This window comes from Somniosus microcephalus, chromosome 7, assembly GCF_052327205.1.
Source record: "Somniosus microcephalus isolate GS21.2 chromosome 7, FLI_Smic_1.0, whole genome shotgun sequence".
Classification (NCBI taxonomy): Eukaryota; Metazoa; Chordata; class Chondrichthyes; order Squaliformes; family Somniosidae; genus Somniosus; species Somniosus microcephalus.
The window spans coordinates 216,052,655-216,070,795 of NC_140993.1; positions in this window are offsets into that span (position 1 = coordinate 216,052,655).

The following is an 18,141-nucleotide window of genomic DNA, read 5'->3' on the forward strand; positions in this document are numbered from 1 at the left end:
GTTTATTCCAACTCTTTGCTTCCTGTCTGCCAACCAGTTCTCTATCCAAGTCAGTACCTTGCCCCCAATCCCATGTGCTTTAACTTTACATGCTAATCTCTTATGCGGGACCTTATCGAAAGCCTTCTGAAAGTCCAAATACAACACATCCACTGGTTCTCCCTTATCTATTCTACCAGTTACATCCTCAAAAATGTTAATGTCTCATTTGAGCTAAGATTTTTCAGTAACAGTAAAGATTTGACCCAATAATGCTGAACTTTCAAAGAGCAATGGTTAACTTGAAAAACTAGTAGAAGGTAGGATATAGGAAGGCGACTTGCTTGGCTAAAGCAAATACAGCCACCTTAACTTAAAAGAGTATCATCTGAAATACAGGCTGACTTCTCCAAATGACTGAATGGACAAGAGAGGTTAAAAAAAACACTTCTGAGCTGGTTTTGTGTGTTTTCCAGTGGTTCGATCTGAATCATCATAGGCTGGGGTCTGGGAGCAGGAGACCAGGTGTCTGCCCTCTCAGTGAGAGAATGATGTATGCCATGGGGAAACCCAAAGGAGAATGATGTATGCCATGGGGAAACCCAAAGGAGAATGATGTATGCCATGGGGAAACCCAAAGGAGGAGTAGAGGAAGGACAAAAAAAGATACTTTCACCCTGTATGATAACAAAAAAAATTAGGTCATTAAGGTACTATTCTGATCATTTTCCAGATGCTTGAAAAAAGTGAATTTGACATTGCTGTTCCTTAAATACAGAGGACAAAACAATGTGTGTTACTGGACAGAGCTACGTCATAAATAAAATTATGTTCTTCACTTTTCCAGATGTCACATTGCAGCTCTGTGTTCCCATCCAAGTGTCCGTATGGGTTTTGTGACCAGGGTAAAGTGTCAAACACGGTCTGCAAAAGCACTGGTAATGAAGCATAGCTTCTTGCTTTAACCAGCTACCTAGTAGCTTGTGTGAGATCAGCTGCTGTGCTTTCGCATTCTCGGGGATCCTCAGTGCATTAATCAGTGTCACTTGAAAGGAAATAAATCATTTGTGAAAGAATGCTACTTCCCTCTGGACACAAAGGCAATGCACAGATTTGGAACCAAAATCCATTCTTCGTTTGACAAGCACTACATGCTACGTTTGATTTTCTTTAAACTGGAACAAAAGGGAAAGATTTTTGTCAATCCTAATAAAATTGTGAAAGACTGAATAGGAAGGACCTATTTCCCTTATCGGAGAGGTCAATAACCTGGGGGCAGAGATTTAAAGTAATTGGTAGAAGGATTAGAGGGGAGTTGAGGAGAACCTTTTTCAGCCAGAGGGTGGTGGGGGTCTGGAACTCACTGCCTGAAAGGGTGTTAAGACAGAAACCCTCATCACATTTAAAAAGTACTTGGATATGCACTTGAAGTGCCGTAACCTACAGGGCTACGGACCAAGAGCTGGAAAGTAGGATTAGGCTGGATGGCTCTTTTTCGGCCAGTGCAGACACAATGGGCTGAATGGCCTCCTTCTGTGCCGTAAATTTGTATGATTCTATGAAATCCATTACCGGGGGTGTGGTTACACCAAGGCAAAATAGGTAAAGCGGACTTCACCTGGATATCACCCAAATTTTCTGTTCCCCCTCGTATGCACTGGGGAGGAGGGGAGCCCTGCAGTGGCACAAACTGGGCCTTCCAATTGGGCCCTGCCTGCAGATGTACAGGAAACTGCAGGGCAGAAACAGGCCTTAAAGGCCTGCTGTGGGGTTGCATTCTTGGAGGTTTGGAGGGGTTTTTTGCTTTTGGATGTCTGTGGTGACTTTTTTGATAGTGTCACCAAAAGTATTTTTACTTGTTGCCAGGAATGCCCTCCAAACCAGACTCCCACAATTGAGCCCCTCTTTCAGTGATGAGGTGATGAAGGAACTTGAAAGGAGATGGGAGGTAAATATCCACTATCCAGGAGTAATGTAAATAAAACACAAGGCAGGAAGACTTGGCAGGAGGGGCTGAGGCTACTAATGCAGCAACAACCTTAGAAAGAACACGGCTTCAATACCGTATAACTTCAACATCCTAATCAGAACGAGGAGCTTCTGCTTCAAAATCCAATCTGATATGCAGAGTGAAGCTAACACTTGAACCAAGCACCTTATAGACTTAGGAATGTTGGTTTGAAAGCCTCCATGATCACACCACTCTAATCTACCCTCAGGGAACAACCCCAATGAGGTGCAAAAAAGTGCAGGTGCTATATTTTGGAACAGGAAAAATATGGACAGCACTATTGAGGCACTATGCGATAGCACCCAATTCCCCTTTACGTTGCACCCAAGAAAAATAGATGTTAAACCCAGGAAAGTCTGCTGTGTGTGGATGATGTTACTTTCTTATTGACAACATGACGTGAAGTGCCAAGGTCCACAGTGTAGGACACCATCAAGGTTGAAAAGAGTAAGTGAAAAGACAAGGTAAGTTAAGAAGCAGTGGTTAGATGACTTTAAAGGGCCTTAGATTGTCACCCAAAGGGCAAGTTGAGGGAATTTTGAGGTACATGTAAAGAATGAGATGAAGCTAGTGATGAGGCAATGAGTCACTTTGTTTTGTCTTAGGGTTATTATATATCTGCACACATGCAATATAGGGTAATAGATATTACATGTTAGCTGCAAAGCAGTAATCATCAAAGGCTTCGAATCAATGAGATAAAAGCTCACGCAGTTTCTAGACAATATCTAAATCCCAAGATGTGTTACTGTGCTGAATCATACAGTTGGATATCAGTTAATCTTCTGATTTTTCTTGTAAATTTTGTGCTCACAGATGGTAGTGCTAGAGGAATGCAACTTTCCATTTCAGGGACTCAGTGCTATCAGCAAGCACTCCAAGGTCAGGAATAGCATGGCTCGATGTAAAGTTCTCTCTATTCTTCCCCAGCCATAAATAATACTCCCTTCTACACTAGTGTGACATTTTTAAATTTCATACACCAGCCACCTTGTTGCTTCTATGAATGAGATTGCTAATTTGGTAACAATTAGTGCCAAAACAGGGCCACTTAGGACCACTGCAATCAGCAGAGACTTTCATCCATTAGTCAGGAAAAGATTTAAGTCCCAGCTCCAGAGGTGAAAGGCCAGTGTCTAACACGTGCAGAACCCAGTTCCCTTCTCCCTGTAATTAACTTTGTTACAGATATAACAAAGAGTTACCTGATAAAGAAAGTCTAAAGTATGGGTGCTCTCATGCCCTAACTTGCAAAAGTAAAATATATTCATGATAATATCCTGTGAGTCGCAGTCAGCAATGATATGAACTTCTGTTTCACTATTTGATACTAGGAAACAAATGCTCTTGAAATTCTTTTGCTAAAATGTTTTCACCCCTCTTATGTTGTCATTATTCATTTTAAAAGAGTCATTGATAGAAAACATGAAAGAATAGCTGGATAATGTAATTTCCCCCTATTGGCCCGGATTAAGTTACGGTCAGTTTCAGAAGGGTAATGACGGCAAACTGTCAGCATTCGCGTCATTACCCCTCTGAAACTGGCCGTAACTTCAGGATTTAGCGCATGCGCATCTAAACCCAGAAATCCTGAAGTTGCAGTCAGTCATTCCCTGCTCTGACACTGGCTGTGCTGTGGGCACCACCCCCACCATAGCACCACCCACCACCACCCCCCATAGCCGGCAATCAGTGAAATCAGTAGAACTGGTGAAAACTTGAACTTTTCCGTGCTAATATTGCTGTTAAATAGCCCATTAAATGTTAAGCCTTGTTGGAATAGGTGCAACTGGGGTTTTAACAGCGTATTGACTGCTAAACAACCGTTCTGACCCTGAAAAACTAATTTTATATTTGTGGAATGTCAAATTTCTGTGTTGTGATAAAAATTACTAGGGGATAAAAATTGGGTAGTGACCCCTTATTAAAGGGGAGGGGCCTGGCACAGCACATCCCGGCACCCAGCTGGGCCACCAGGGATCGGGAGTGCTGGCAAACGAGCCCGGCACTCAAGAGGAGTGCCGGGCTAACGGAGAGCTTCACGGGGGCCGGGGACAGCAACAGGGGCAGGTGCTGGCAGGTGGCCAGCAACAAAAATGGCCGCCCGCCACCTCCCCTTTAACTAGCGCTGCCCCGGCCGCAGGTAGGCCCCCCTGACCCCGGCGGACATAGCGTCCGGCAGTAAGTCAGGGGACGCCACCCAATATTACAGCCGGGGCACGAGCGGGGCGCTGCGCCGCCGCTAACCTCCCACTGAATTTCGCAGGAGGCGGTAGAGGTGCCGCGCCCAGGCGCTAGTTGATTTGCACCCCGGAGACGCAAATAAACTGAATTTAGCCCCCTAGATGTTTAAAAAAAAAATTTAAAAAAAATTTGTTCATGATATTTCAGCTTCTACTTTAACCCCACGTGTATGTCCCAATTTTTATTTTGCTTTCTGTAACATTTTTAAAAAGTACAGATAATCAGTGCTTTTCATTTGGTTTGCTGTCTGTGGGAATTCTTCAATGTGATTGGCTGCTTAGACAGCTTGATGACATCACTGCTGCAGTGCACTAGGAATCCCCTACTGACAGCGCTACAATCAATTACACGTCGAGGAGGCTAAATTTCTGGCCACAGAGATTGCTAGGGGATTTTTCAGTTGTTGCTATCACGTCATATAACCACCAATAACACCACTGTTTCAAAAGACCGACATGGGGATTTGGAAACAATGTTAGACTCTAGAGCTACATATAACCTGACTGCTATGTAAAGTAACCACTTGGTTGGAATCGGTAATGGACTGTAACCTTGGAGCTCAGATTACATTCATAAACTGCTGGAATATCAAAATCATGGCTTAGAAATCATCTGAACCACTTCATTCAGTTAGTCTTGTAACATACTCCAACCCAGGTGTTATGTTAATGAGGTTTTAGTCTCTATAAAACAAATTGGAGCCTTTTGTACTGTCTGCTTTATTCCCTTGGCCTCCTTTTGTGACGTAATTTCTTGCGTGATAATCTCTAACCTAGCCCTGACGCAGCAAATTCTTAGACTGAGTACTGAATGACTTTCAAGACAAATTTAGAACAAATTGAATTTACTGAGGGAGCCAGATCGGAGACGATGTTCAAGAAATTCGAGTAGTGCCGAAAACCGGTGTGAAATGGGTGTCGTGATACGATCGCCGATCCGAGTCCCAATCAAAATTGGGCTTTGGGCCTGATCAGCATAAAACTGGAGATCTGAAAATGCTAGTTGAGCACCTCAAAGCAGCTCGCTTTGGGGTCTTCGGACGTTTGGCCAGCTCAGAAAGAGCCAGCCCACGGGTAGGTCCTGAGGAGACTGGAGACGACACGGAGAGGGGTAAGCCCGGGTCAGCAATAGCCCGCAGCATGCTTGTCGAGCCAGGTAAAAGTAACAGAAATATGGCATAATGTTGTGTAGCTATATGTAAACTAAGCATCACAGCTTAATTCTTCTCCTCACCTTAAGTTGGGCAAAATTTCCATTCTGTGTAATGAAAGCAGGGTGAAGATCGATAATATAAAATGTGTTAAACACTATAGATGCTTCATATCAAGGTTGTTTATAATGTGAAATGGGATGCTATAATGAGGGGAATAATACATTTAATGGATCCACAATTCTATTGCGACAATGTTCTAAAGGTCATCCAGTTCACTTTCCAGCGAGTATCAGACTGTTTTGCAGAAGAATTGAGACCTTAACAGCCACCACTGTCAGTGTGCAAACATGATTTATATTACATTTTGCAGTCATGTTGCTGCTATTTCAATTTTGAGGCTATGACACCCAGAAAATGCTGGTTTTTCCCTTTGCATAGATTACACAAATAAAATCTAGCCCACAAACTTTAGAATTGGTTCTCAGAACACTTCACTGCAACATTCCTCACACTACAATAATCATCCAATTTGCTAGAAGATTGGATGGGAGTCTGTCATGCTAAAGACAGACTCTATAGGCCTACAGAACATTACTTGTCTTACCTATAGTGCTCTGATGTCCCATTGACTACAGTATGATTAGACCATGCATTGTGACTTCCACCATTGTACCATCTTCAGAAAAGCATAGTAAAACAAACTGAATGTTAGAAGTACACACAATTCCTTCACAACAACACTCGACAGCTCAGATGAGATTCTACGATACAGTGACACCCACGAGCTTCAATCCTGAGATCCATGTGAGTTGTTTCTCCAGAGTTTATCAGAAATTATCATCAACAGGCTAAGTGGTGGGAAGATACACACATGCTGAAATAACAGTCTAGGTACTTCATGTCATTTTCAGTGCTGAATTAATGCAATCTGGGTGGAGGGGCATTCAGGCCGGAATATTTCTCTCTCATTTCCACCAGAGAGGGATAAATTCCAATGGGAAACAGTGAGACATTCTTCTGGCTGCCTCACCCCGCTCCATTGGGATGCCGCATTTGGGGATGGGAATGTTAGGATGCCGTTCTCCTCTGGAAATCACAGCAGTTTCACCCAGGGTACAGCCAGTGGGAAGTATCTTTGCGCGAAGAAGGCGTACTGGTTATATAAGTGTCATAAGTGGGCCCCACAATGCCGTATCCAAATGGCAATTGATCTAAGAAAGAATCAATTGCTGTTTGGAGAGCAGTAGCCCAGTGAAGGGCCAAGGATGGAAGAAAATGTTGGTCTTACAGCACTTAGGCCAGACCTGCCTGCACAACTCCCCCACCTCATCACCTATTGGGTCTGTGGAGCCCAAGTATTAGTTACTGATGCAGGCACCTGCTTCTATTATTCAAATGACCCCATCCTTTGGAGTTAGAATGGGGTCAGAGCAAAGGGAAATGAGCACCCACCTGCTCTTCTGGCAGCAGAGTGCGGCTTCTGGAATTTCTACCACTATCAAAGGACTGAAACAACTGCCTCAAATTAAATGAGGAGTTTTTAGTCTCCCTTGTTAGGCTAGTGTCTTCACTGCCGCAGTGCACTTGAAACATTAGATCCTGTACCGGGAGCAGATGGAATGTTTGGGATGACTGAAATGGCACAGTTACAACATAGATTAGGGATGAATCTTGAAATAAAGTGTGCCTTCAGCAAGTGTTCTATGAATGAAGATAGCAGGAATGAACCAAAAGCCTTGCAACAAATTTGAAAAAGAATTCTCGTCTTAGCTTGCGTCTTACTTAGCTCAGTTTTGGTTTAGTTCTACCAAATGGCACCAATTAACACAAGTCTATGGCCTAGAAATTGGGTTCTGGTCTTGCCAGGGCTGTAGCGCCAGAAAGTTTGCGCCAGCGGTAATGCGGCAGCGCGCGACGAAAATTCGGGTGCGCCGGGCCCAGACGGCGGCGGGCGCTAAAACCCTCCTTTCGCGCCTCAAAACGGGCGTGAACTTGGGTTTCCCGGCGCTAATCCCCTGCTGCGGCACCCGATGCGGTGCGGCAGGCGGGGGAACTGCAGGCCTCCTCCTCCTGTTAAGGAGGAGCTGCCTGCAGCCGACAACTGTCCGGCGGATTGACCCGACATCTGAGCCCGGCACCTCGGGGAAGTGCCGGGCTCGCATCAGACACTGATCAGGGCCGCGGGGGGGGAATGCAGGAGTCCGGGAAGGGAGGTGCGGGCAGGCGGCCGCCGGGAACGCGGCCGGCCGCCGCTCCACCTTTATGCGTCGGCGCACACTGGGGGAAGACTCTGTTGCCAGAGTCCTAGTTGCGCCTGCCACGGGCGAGGCGGGCGCAACTGAATTTCGGCTTGGGGCCGGGTTACCACGGCAACCGGGACGCTGCGCACACCGATGACGTCATCGGTGCCGGCGCAGCGCTACCGGTGCAACGCCGATTTAGGGCCCCAGGGAATTTCTCAACTGGCCATAACTCCGGCGCTAGGCCCTCTAGCGCCTCAAATGCGGCGCTAAGCCTACCGAATTTCTAGGCCTATATTTTAGGCATCTATCTGTGCTTATTCACAGTATATGGGGAACACGTAATTGTCTCTCCCTTAGAAGTTTAGAACTTGGACAATGCACATTGTTACACAAAACGTTACACATCAAGCCAGTTATTCGATTTGGTTTGCTGTCTCTTATCAGGAAACACACAATGGCTGGGGCTTTGCGCTCACCAGCCAGCAACTTTCAAGCCATTCACTTCTGTGGATGCAGAGGAAGAAAACCTTACTAAATTCCCTTATCTTGCCCAAGTAGTCCAGAAATAATAAATTTGCTGCTTTTAAAAGTGCTGACATTGGCCAGAATTTTCTCCAGGGAAGGGGGTTTGGGGGCGGGGAGCCCTCCAAGGCGGGCGGTAAACCCGGGAGGCCGGATTTCTCGCAGGGCCTGCCAACTTTAATTTGCATGTGAGGCCTCGGATTCCTGCCGGCAGCCAGCCAGATTGAGAAGCTGGCCGGCTGTGGGCGGGTAGGCCTCAGTTGCGGAGAGGGAGCAAGGGGTCGATCCGGGGGAGGGATCGCAGGCAGGGGTGTGGTCAGGGAATTGGCTGGCTGGGGGATCACGGCAGGGGGAGGGGGGGAGGGGATCGGCTGGCTGGGGGATCACAGCGGGGGGGAGGGGATCAGCTGGCTGGGGGTTGGCAGATTGGCTGGCTGGGTGATCGGCTGGCTGGGGGATCATGGCGGAGGGAGGGGGTGAGGGGATCGGCTGGCTGGGGAATCGCGGGGGAGTTGGAGGATCGGCTGGCTGGGAGTCAGGGATCAGCTGGCTCGGGGATCAGCAGAGATGGGGTTGGAGGGTCGGCTGGGGGTCGGGGATTGGCGGGGGGTGTCGAGGATCACGGGGGGTCGACAGGGGTGAGGTAGGCCAGAGTATCAGTAGGGGGGAAGAGAGGATCGGGGCCGGTCACCGGAGGATTGCGGCCGGCCTCAGCATCATCGGTGGGGTGGGGGGGGGGGGCTCATGGTGGGGATCAGAGGCCTCATGAGGGAGTCTCCGATCGAGGGAGGTGGGTGAGGCAGGGACATTGGATCCAGGAGGTAGGTATAAAGCCACTTACCTCCTGGATGCAGCAGTCCCCGCCTTGGTTTAACTGCCAGGTTTCACGAATTGTGTGAAATCCATCCACATGCAATTAAATTCAAAAAGAGGCTTCCAGCCTCATTACAATAGTTAAATTGACATTCCACCCCCTGGGAGCGGGTTGATCGCCCGCCCCCCTGTCCTGCCCCCGTCCCACCTCCGTTAAACCCAGAAGTGGGTGGGTTGGAGGCGGGATCAGGTCGGGAATCCCATTTTTAACATTTTAAATGCCCCCACACTCCAAGACCACCTGTTTTTTGGGGGGAAATATCGGCTATTATCTTTAAAAGGGTTGTGAGTGTTTCTTGCTTCAGGGAGATTAAATCCTGGACAATACTATCATACCATGATATTAACACTAGGGGAAGAGTTTCTTTGTCACTGTGTGTTTGCAATATTGTAAATATAGTGGGAATATTTCCTACATTTCTATTTCTAACAAAACCATTTGCAATCTCACTGGAAATATTCCAGTTATATTTAAGATACCACTAACACAGGAAATCTTCCCTGCCCCAAGCCATCTCAAAATTACCAGAATGTGCTACAGTACATAGGATATATGGCACAGAAACAGGCCATTCGGCCCAACCAGTCCATGCCGGCGTTTATGCTCTACTCAAGCCTCCTCCCGTCTTTCCTCATCTAAATCTATCAGCATAACCCTCCATTCCCTTCTCCCTCATATGCTTGTCTAGCCTCCCCTTAAATGCATCTATACTATTCGCTTCAACTACTTCCTGTGGTAGCGAGTTCCACATTCTCACCACTCTTTGGGTAAAGAAGTTTCTTCTGAATTCCCTATTGGATTTCTTGATGGCCTCTAGTTATGCTCTTCCCCATAAGTGGAAACATTCTCTCTGTATCCACTCTATCAAAACCTTTCATAATTTTAAAGACCCCTATTAGATCACCCCTCAGCTTTCTTTTTGCAAAGAGAAAAAGAGACCCAGCCTGTTCATCCTTTCCTGATATGTATACCCTCGCATTTCTGGTATCATCCTTGTAAATCTTCTCTGCACCCACTCTAGTGCCTCTATATCCTTTTTATAATATGGCGACCAGAACTGTACGCAGTACTCCAAGTGTGGTTTAACAAAGGTTCAATAACGGTTTAGCATAACTTCCCTACTTTTCAATTCTATAACTTTAGAAATAAACCCAAGTGCTTGGTTTGCTTTTTTTATGGCCTTGCTAACCTGCGTCGCAACTTTTAGTGATTTGTGTATTTGTACTCCTAGATCCCTTTGTTCTTCTACCCCACCTAGACTCGCACCCTCCAAGTGATAAGTGACCTCCCTATTCTTCCTACCAAAATATAATACCTCACATTTATCTGTGTTGAACTTCATTTGCCAATTATATGCCCATTCTGCAAGTTTATTAATGTCCTACTGTAACTTGTTGCAGTCCTCCTCAGTATTGACTATCCCCCTCCCAATTTGGTGTCATCCACAAATTTAGAAATTGTGTTTTTGATTCAGTGCTGTGTTAAAGATGACAGCAATAATCAAGGCATAATTGCAAACAGATAATATTTTTAACAGGACAAAAGCAAAACAAGGTTCAAATAAGAAAAATTCTTTGGAATTTAAATTGTTCTTTTACAAATCATTCAAAAAGCATTAAAGAATTGGGTACAAAAATCACTGCATTGTAGTACACCACTGCTGACTGTGTGCAGCTTATTAAGTAGTTACAGTTAGTACCTCTCCCCACCCATTCCAACGAGGGAGATGAGACAGCCTCTTTAAACATTTGCAGCTACTAATTGTAATGTACCTTTCTGGGTGATGGGCAGTGCCATCATCAAAGCAAACACCGGGTACTCGCCTCTGCTGCCTAATCCGCCTGATGATGAAGTGCAGAAATAAAAACCAGTGGCAATGTATTTAAAACATAGGCATACAAAGATAAACCAAACACACAAAGCAGAATAAAAGCAATACATGATCAAAAATTGGATGTTTATCACACTTTCAATTGCCAATATATATTTGCACTCAAACATTTTTGCACAATCAGGCTATTTGCCCAATATCACAAGATTCCCACTGTTACGTGTTGAGTTTTTTTTCCTTCATAGAAAGGATTTTGGGATTTGAGTTAGGGTTAAACATTGTGGCCTAGAAATTGAGTTTGCGCTGCGCCGGGGCTTAACGCCGGAAATTTAGCGCCGGTGCTAAGTCGCGCTGTGCGCGCCAAAAATTCAGTAGCGCCGCGCCCAAACGGCTGCCGGCGCTACTGAAGGCTGTTTGCGCCTGAAAACTGGCGCTACGCGCCGCATTGCGGCGCTATTCCGGCGCCCGATGCGGTGCGGCAGGCTCGGGAAGTGCAGGCCTCCTCCTTCAGTTAAGGATGAGCTGCCTGCACTCGCCCGCTGGCCAGTTAAATCGCCACAAAAATGAGCCCGGCACCTCGGGGAAGTGCCGGGCTCGCAGCCGAGAAGCATCTGTTCCGTGGGCGGGGGGGGGTGGGGGAGTCCGGGGAGGGAGGTGCGGGCAGGCGGCCGGCGGGAAAGCGGCCGGCCGCCGCTCCACCTTTATGCGCCGGCGCAAAGTCGTGTAAGACTCTGTTGCCAGAGTCTTAGTTGCGGCTGCCACGGGTGAGGCGGCCGCAACTGAATTTCGGCGCTGGGGCCCGTCACCACGGCAACCGGGACGCTGCGCACACCGATGACGTCATCGGTGCCGGCGCAGCGCTACCGGTGTAACGCCGATGTTGGGCCCTAGTCAATTTCAAAACCGGCTGCAAGTCCAGCGCAATGCCCTCTAGCGCCGCAAAATGGGCGCTAAGCCCACTCAATTTCTAGGCCTGTGTTTTAAAACAAATTGAATTTATACAGGTTTAAAACCACTGGCTGGCAGGCATTGAAATTGTGTATTGAAGCCAGAAGGGCCAATTTGTGGAATACCACAGATTATAGCCTATTTCAAATTTATACAATGAAGGTCAATTAACTCATCCCAAACCAGTTAGCCAGGATGCCCCCCCGCCCCCACCCCATTCATTTTTGAGAAAAGCAGATGTTCTCTTTAAACCCAGACCACAAGGGTGGGGGAAACATCTGTAACACCCACATGGCATCAATACGTTTGATATTTCATAAATAACTACCTAATTCTCTCCTTTTCATATGCCAGAAGAAATTTCAAGGGAGAAGCTGATAGTGGCAACATATAATCTTGTTTTGTAATTGGTTTACATCAGAAATGCAAATCATCCTGTTTTATCACCGTCTGTTGCCTGCACTAAGGGGCAAATAAAATCATCTGTTGGTTAAAGACCATTCTTTCAACTTGCCTCAATCAGCAGATCTCAGCAAGATGTCATTGTTCATTAGCTGCTTTAAATTCTTAATGTAGGAAGTCACACACCAGGTTATAGTCCAACAGCTTTATTTGAAATCACAAGCTTTCGGAGCGCTGCTCCTTCGTCAGATGAAGTGGAGAGAAGTATACAGGCACAGCATATATAGTCAGAGAAAACTGCCAGATGATTACAGATAATCTTTCTAACTGCCCTTTATCACACCTCAGCAGAGAGATAATCACAGCAATCAAAGGTGTGAATGGTGTCCAAACAGGTCAGTCAGGAAAACATTACATCAAAGAACAATGAGGTGGGGGTCACAAGGGATCAAATGTTGCAGATGCTGGGGTCTGTACGAAAAACAGAAAAAAACAAAAAAACTTTGCTGGAAATCACAGCAGGTCCGGCCGCATCTGTGCAGAGAGAACAAGCCAACGACGACTCGAGTCTGGATGACTCTACGTCAGGTGGGATTACATGTAGCGTGACATGAACCCAAGATCCTGGTTGAGGCCGTCCTCATGACTGCGGAACTTGGCTATCAGTTTCTGCTCGACGATTTTGCGTTGTGTGTCTCGAAGGCCGCCTTGGAGAATGCTTACCCGAAGATCGGAGGCTGAATGTCCTTGACTGCTGAAGTGTTCCCCGACTGGGAGGGAACACTCCTGCATGGCGATTGTTGTGCGGTGTCCGTTCATCCGTTGTCACAGTGTCTGCATGGTCTCGCCGATGTACCATGCTCCGGGGCATCCTTTCCTGCAACGTATGAGGTAGACAACGCTGGCCGAGTCACATGAGTATGTACCATGTACCTGGTGGGTGGTGTCCTCACGTGTGATGATGGTATGGCATGTCTTGCAGAGGTTTCCGTGGCAGGGTTGTGTGGTGGCGTGGTCGCAGTTCTCCTGAAAGCTGGGTAATTTGCTGCGAACGATGATCTGTTTGAGGTTAGGCGGCTGTTTGAAGGCGAGTAGTGGAGGCGTGGGGATGGCCTTAGTGAGGTGTTCGCCGTCGTCAATGACATGTTGAAGGCTGCGGAGAACATGGCGTAGTTTCTCCACTCCGGGGAAGTACTGGACGACGAAGGAGCAGCGCTCCAAAAGCTTGTGATTTCAGATAAAGCTGTTGGACTATAACCTGGTGTTGTGTGACTTCCTACATTTGTCCACCCCAGTCCAACACCGGCATCTCCACATCATAAATTCTTAACAAATGGAACAGTAGGTGTCCATGTAAGAATGATAATGTGGCAGTGTTAAAATATGTTACAGCACAAAGTGCTATACAGTGAAGTCAGTTCATGTGTTCAATAACTAATCTCAGTCATGCCAACATGGAGACATGCCACGATCAGGCAAAACACAGGGGACGAATGGGGTATAGGTGAGATTAAGGGTGAAGCGTTGGTTGCAGAACAGTATTGGAGCAAATTACTTGCCTACACTCTTACCTGGCAGGTGTGCACAGCACAGGGAGACCACAGAGGGGAAACTATTGGCCTGTAATTTCCGATAGGAGGCATCCTGCGTGCGGATGCCTCCTATCGGGAAAAAATCTACACCCTTAACTGAGGGCTCCCGAGGTCCGGACTCTTCCACTTCTGGGCCTCTCCTGGTGTGCACGTGCAGAGGCCCAGGTATCCCAGGGGCGCAGGTGGTTCGCAAGTGTCCCTGGGATCACGTGGGCCAGGCGAGCCAATGGGAGAAGGGATCTGTTGGACCTGTCAAAAGTATGAATGGGGAATCACTGAAAAAAGACACAACAACATTAAATAAATTTTTTTTAAATCATTTTTAAAAAGTGTTAAAATTACATTAAATTAAATATTTTATACAAAAATTTAACTTTTTGAAAAAAATTAAAGTTTTTTTACAGGGCTAAAAATAAACTTACTTTTTTTAAAGTATTTTTACATTATAAAATGAGTGAAAAAAAAATATTTTTTTACTTTTTTAAACTCTAATGCTGGTAAAAGCAGGCCTTACCAGGCGTAAGATTTTTAAAGGTTTTCAGCGGGCGGAGGTTCTACAGAAAGCGGAATTCTCTGCCCGCAGAGGCCCTTTTCCAGGGCAGGCGTGCAATCTGTCAAGAGGATTCTTCACAGATTGGGAGTGCCGGTTTTCAGCGCATGCGCTTCGCTTGCCTGAAACCGACACTTGTAAGGTCCCTATAGCTCGTACATACCCATAGGCATCGTAAATTACAGTCCATTATTTTTCTCTCCATACTGTAAGAAAGAGTTCCTTATCCCTGCTGGTGATAAAATTAAAATAGGGCCCCTTAGCTGTGACTTGCACTTCTCTTCCTTCATAGTATAAATCGCACTATAACTGCACAGTATTGGTGAATTATCCACCACCTGACTTAAACAGACAGGCAACAATGTTTTTTTCCACGAATGCCTGATATATTAAGACAGTTGATAGGAGGGTTTCAGATTTAATTTTGAAACAGGCCCTTTTGGTGACCCCTTTGGTCCTTATCGATCTTTGCTTAAATTATTTTTTGTAACTACTATATTAATTTGATTGCCATTTAGAAACTGTATAAGCAGGAAAGTAAATTTCTTGTAAGCAGAATTTTATTTTAAAAAGTGACACAGGATTAGTTTTTAAACTGGGCTCTGAGGAATAGTTACACGAATCCTTGTATAAACCTATGTTCTATAAATAGCCTGAATGTGATGTTAAATCATTGCATTTTAGACAGTTAACTTTAAAAAGTGCAAAATGTTCTACGTATACAAGCTCCTATTAGAAAACAAAATCAATTCTAAACAGTGGATGTTTAGTTAAAAAAATCTCTAGATTAAACTCTGGCAAAAGTTTGAAGCAGAAAACTTAAAGTGATGGAGGAACGATGTAATTTCAAATGCAATGTCAATAAGTAGTGTCACCGGCAATATGCTTGAGGCTAAGCAATGCACAGACCTCACCCCAATAGCATTGATAATACCAACTATGAGACAGCATAGTAATAGTAATCTATACCAGGAATCTCAAAACGTGTATTATTCTAACCACTTATGGGTATTTCATCCCAACAGAGGTTCAGAATGACCTCGAGGTCTCACAATACCTGGCATCCTTTGCAGACATTCATGCGTGGTGCTCCAATCAACACACTGTAGTTCCCACAAAATATGCAAGAAGCACATTCAAACCGAAGATTTAAATTTTCATCTTTTAATTCTAAAACTCATTTTGCAATGCAGGCTAACACTTTGCTTTTTAAAAGCTACAAATAGCTCTTAGTATTGGCAGTAGCCCCAATGGCAAAAATATAATCTAAACTGTGTAATTTACAGTGTACATTCACTGATCAACCATTGCCAGAAGCCTCTTTGAGCACTCTATTCAATAATGTGCACAGTATGCCATGATTTCTACATGTAATGAGACCAATTACAGCAATAAAGCTGATGACAATTTAACCTCCTTCCTCCATCTGGGGATGAAAACCTGGAACACAGACAGGCCTTGGAAAAATGTACTTGACTGTGGATAAGCAACAAATGTCTTCTGCACGTTGGCATGATGATTAATGGTATGAGACCATTTGAAAAAGATTATTTTAATAGTATCAATCAAGAATGAATGAATTAAATTTAAAATTGATTATAACTGAACAGCAAGCGAAAATAAAGCAAACTAACTTGGAAACTATGGATGGCTGCTAAAACTGATTTTTTTTTTCTCCTGTAAGATCCCTTTATTTTCATTTGTTGGTCTGGTGTTATTAATTTAAAGTTCAGTTCTTTCTCCTTCACAGATATTGTTAAAAAGAAACACAGATGCGCAATGATTTTGTACCTCTTCTTCCCTATACAGTAGTTGTCATGGGAGCATTTTTTAAAATTCATTCTCAGGACGTGGGCATCGCTGCCCAGGCTGGTAATTATTGCCCATCCTTAGTTGCTCTAAAACTGCAAGGCCACTTCAGAGGGCTGTTAAGAGTCAACCACATGCAAGACAGACTAGGTAAGGGCTGGAGGCCTCCTTCCCTAAAAGGACTTTAGTGAACCAGTTGGATTTTTGCGACAATCCGATAGCTTTATGATACCTTTTTACTGATAACATTTTTTTAAATTTCCATGTTTAAAAAAAAAACTTAATTCAAATTCTCAAAATACCATGGTGGGATCTCGATTATCAGTCTAAGCCTCTGCATTCCTAGTCCAGTAACATAACCACTACACTACCGTACCCATAACCACTACACTACCGTACCCATAACCACTACACTACCGTACCCATAACCACTACACTACCATATGTGTCAGGCAATACTTCCACCTACAGTCACACAGTCCAAAGTCTGGACATCTCTCTGGCATTGACAGATGTCAACAGGTTAATAATTCTTATAAATTCAGAACAATGTTGGTATTAGTACCTCTCAAGATCACTGTAAGCTCTCTCAGAGTATGTACGGTTCATCTTTTGGGAACGAAGTAACCTTATTGCATCTTCCCGATAGAGGGGATAAACTATATGGTTCATGCTGCTAAAAATAAAATAAAACAAAATAAACATAACCACAATGAACATTAGAAAAAGGCAACATTGGATAGATAAAACTTGTAAGCAGAAAGTATTTTCACTGTAATACAACTACCATACCCAGTATATTGTTAAGGATACTGACTTTATTTCATGCTGTATATTATATCCTTAGAATAAAATGCCAAACATGACTGGATGAGGAGTTGTAATGGGAGAAAATATTTGAATACCGCAAGTTAAGAGCAATGAATTCCGTGTGCAATTCTCCAATCCGTACTCCTATCAAATGAGGCTCAGTGCTGCAGGAGCAGCCTATTGAGTCCAGTTTCCAGTTTACAAAGGAAACAATTGCCCCTTGGATTACAGAAATGTACAGTATGTCTCCCATTGCAGACTGCAGCCCTTACATTGTAACCTTGCTGGCTTCAGTAACACTCTTGCTTTAAATAGTTTACACCTACAGCCCTTTAAGTGACATCAATATTTGCAGAATATTTCTTGGGGAAAAAAATGAAAAACATCATTGGAAAAAATACTGGTTTGCTGCTTTGTATAATTGTTTTACAACTGATTGTGGGTTAAGTTTTACACAGAGTATCAGTTTTCAGCACACTAATGGTGACACACTCAGCAAGCACACAAAGTCAATGTGTGATTATTTACGATCAAAGTTGCACATTTCTTTTGAACAACAATAACTTTCCTATTTTCACCGATTTACTTACCTTAGGCTTCAGCCAGAGAGTAACAGATAGCCATGAATGATTACATAAGGCATACTGAATGTCTGGGTTGTGATTGCATAGACAAAGCATATTTTGGGGGTGATTAAGTAGAGCATAATAAATAAATAGAATAATTACCTGGAGAATAATTGATACTCTGGTGCAGTTACCCAGGGATTAATGGATACCTGGGAGAGATTACCTGAAGAGCAGCAGATGTCTAAAGATGGCTACAAGCAATTTAATGTTAAAGATGTGTTTTTGTGAATCACAAAAGTAAAATTCAAATAGTTTTTTAATCCTAATCAGGTAATTATTCACCTGGTAAATATAAGCTGTAATACATGTGATTTCATTCTTCGTGTACCAGCAGCATTGGTCAGTGTGCTTAGGTTTCTCTATGTATGATAATATTCACAAGAGGGCTAATGATTATGGTGCTAGTACTGGAAGTTTACCAAGAAATAACATACAGTTTCCCAGTAATCATTGTACATCAGTTTGAATTATCATCAAACCCCTCGGATTAGATTAATTTATGCCCCTTTTCCTTGGTATCTGCGGGTCTTCTGCCTAAGTTATG